Raw genomic sequence first — 2,726 nt, 5'->3', positions numbered from 1 at the left:
ATTTATTTAAGTATATTAGAGGTTAGTAAAGAGAGAACACTTGGAGTTCAGAAAATTAAAAAAAGAAACCTATTTTCCTAGGGTTCAGACTGGACTCCTTCTTCTCCTTCTCCTCAGCCACCAACATGAGGTTTTGGAATGAAAGAGACAGAGACAGGGAGCCAGCCTCACTTCCTGCTTCCTGTCTCCCTCCCCAGAAGGACCATCCTTCAAGCCAATTGACTAGATTGGTTCACTGAACCTCAGGGTGCCTCATTGCTGAGTTCAAAGCCATCAGCCTCGGAGAACCACAGGTCTGGCCAGGTGTGGTCTCAATTTAGTCACCCTTTAATAGGTTCTCAATCTCTCAGTCAGTCTCACCGAATTCAATCAATTCTAAATCAGTCTCTAGGTGGGGCCCCTGGCATCTGCCAAATCCCATTATTTTTTCACACCAGCAAGTCTAGGTGTACTTTCTCCAATCAAATAACTCACCACCACCCATCCATGTAGTTTTACCTGGTTTGGTGCTATAGAACCTGGCTTTTCTTAATAGGGAACTTCCTATTCTCACACTGCATGACTCATTAATAACCCTGCTTCACATACTGTGGACTATTTTGGATATAGTCAAAGTTATACCCTGTACATGTAAGAAGGAATAGGAAAAGAAGCATTGTGCAATATGAATCAGTCAAAGGAGGGGTATACTATTTCTACACAGAATGAAAAAATAAACATGGAATTATCACAGCATATATTAACAGAATAATTAAAAAGACATTCAGTACTAATTTATAATTGCAATTACATTGATTGGATGACTAATATTTAAACCTAATCATAACACAATACAGTTTTAGCACCCACCTGCAGCTTGTAAGATTTGTTAGGGAGATAACAGATCTACTTTAATTACATGTGGGCAGGAAGATGTGTAGATACAATATATTATTCCTTCGAATTAAGGTGATTTATGGGACAATTTAGCTCACAGAGTAAAACTGAACTTCTGAACTTAACTAAGAAAAAAACACAAGACAGGAAATTTAAAAACATATTGAGGATAAAACAGATTAGAATAAATTAGAAAATGGAATCAGAATCAAACAGTGGTGACTAGACATGTGCTATGGGGTAAGGTAAAGGGTTGTCACCATGAGAAATTTGTTGTTACTTAATACATGTTTGACTTTGGGTTAACCAATTGTTAACCCAAAGGGGCTAAATGGCTTAACATCTTAGCATTAGTTTTCTCATCTCTTGTACTAAATGGCCTCTAAATTTACTTCCATAAAAAGCGCATAATCCAAACCTATCTGTATTATTATCATATGAAAGGTGAATTAGACATATTCTATTTGACCTCAAATAGAGGGCAGCTAGGTAGCACAAAGGAAAGAAGACTGGACTTGGAATCACAAAGACCAGAGTTTAGATTTGACCTCAGAAATGTACTAGCTGTGTGATTCTGGGAAAGTCATTTAACCTATGCCACCATAAAACTTAAGAAGGAAATGACAAACCCCTCTGTTAAAACTTTCCAGGACAACCCCATGGAAAGTTGGATCATAGAATTGTGAAGAGTCAAACATGACAGAATGGATGAAAAACAAGAAAATTACCTCAAAAGACAAAGTAGGAACAATGGGTGAAAGTTGGAAAAATAAAAAAATAATTTCGCTTGATGTTAGAAAAAGCTTCAAAACAAAATTTATTTCAATGTGGAATAGTTTGCTTTGGGGATAGGGATTTTCCCTTTCATTGACAATCCTCAATAAGAATGTGGTGACAAAAAATTAAAAATTTAAAAAACAATGTGGTGACAAGTTATTGGGTGTATTCTAGTGGAAATTTTTTTTTATGTGATTAGACTAGAAGACTATTGAGGTCCCTTCTAACCTGAAAATTCTATCATGCTCTTATTCTAAGATAGGTAGATATATGTAGGAAGGGAGGGAATGATCATTTAAGATTTCAGTAATAAAGAGAAATAAAATTTTAATTTATGTTTATATTGGATTTGCTGTCAGATTTATCTTCCTTTCATTAAGATTATAAGCAGCAATGTTTGGGCCATCTCCAGTCATCCTGATGTATCTTTTACCACTGGATCCAGATGGCTGTGGAGGAAAGAGTGAGGCTGATAACTTTGCCCAGTCCTCCCTCACTTAAATTCAGTTTAGTGCAAGTCATAACCTTACCTCCTGATGTCATGGTCCTCTATGAGAACAAAGTACAATAAATGACAACAACAAGCAACAACGTAAGAAGTATAAGATAACAGATGAACAACCTGATGAGTTTTGTAGTACTGCTAAGTTAATAGAAATGCCTCTTGTATGCTGGTTGCATCCTTTGTGAAAAGATATGAAAAAAGTTTAATGCAGAATGAAAAGGTCAGAAGTGATTGAGATTTCTTTGGTTGAAAGAGGAACAACATACACTAACTAAATCATGGATCTGCTAAAATTCCAGATTGTTAGTTGCTCAAATGTATATGGGAAGTCTTATATTCTTTTGGCTTTGCTTTTATTTTTATTCTCCCAGGTAGATACTCAAAAATGTTTGAATTATCTGACAGACTTTTCTCTCTGTTCTCCTGCAATCCCATTTTGATTGTTCTGGTGGCAAAAAAAATCTTCTTTTTCTTTTCTATTGTTATTGTTAACATAGTGGTAATTTTCATTGTACAGACATTACAAAATATGATGACATGATGTATTTTATGAGTTTGTTTTTAATAC

This window comes from Dromiciops gliroides, chromosome 1 (assembly GCF_019393635.1).
Source record: "Dromiciops gliroides isolate mDroGli1 chromosome 1, mDroGli1.pri, whole genome shotgun sequence".
Lineage (NCBI taxonomy): Eukaryota > Metazoa > Chordata > Mammalia > Microbiotheria > Microbiotheriidae > Dromiciops > Dromiciops gliroides.
Note: the sequence above shows the minus strand (reverse complement) of the source record.